Here is a 648-nt window from a genome sequence, read left to right on the forward strand (position 1 = left end):
GTCGTTTTTTTCTAGGTAGAGGCGCAGAGAGATATAAAGATCACTTCCACTTTTTTAAATAAAATTATATGATTTTTTTTAATAATTTCTCTAACTTTTAATGATTCCTCTAATTATTTTGTATCTAAAAGTGTTAAAATAGAATTATCGAAAATTCAGTGATTTACGAGATATTTTATACTTTATCATGCCATATTTTGATATAAAATATATATCTCGTAAACAATTAATTTTTCGATAATGGTATAATTCTTTTAGGCACAGAATAATTAAATGAATCGATTGGTGTAAAGAAAACACATAATTGCTTAAAAAAAAGTAATTAGCAATATGCAACTAAATTTTTTTTAATAACTTTTAAATGCAGAATAATTAGAGAAATTATATTATGTAAAAAAATTATATAATTCCGTTAAAAAAAGTAGAAATTATCTTTATATTTTTTTTATGCCTCTACTTTACTTTTGTTAGTAGTTGTAGAAAAAAAACGACGTGAATAAGTGAATATTCAAGGTTCAATTTAATTAGACCACTGTTGTATAATTAATCCGTCTCGCGCGTACTCTTTAACGCCAAGGCATGACCAATATTTCTTGACATCAGATTTTGAGCCTTATTAGAAGATTCCTTTATTAGAAGATAGAATTT

Source organism: Wasmannia auropunctata, unplaced genomic scaffold (assembly GCF_000956235.1).
Source record: "Wasmannia auropunctata unplaced genomic scaffold, wasmannia.A_1.0 LD336095.1, whole genome shotgun sequence".
Taxonomy (NCBI): domain Eukaryota; kingdom Metazoa; phylum Arthropoda; class Insecta; order Hymenoptera; family Formicidae; genus Wasmannia; species Wasmannia auropunctata.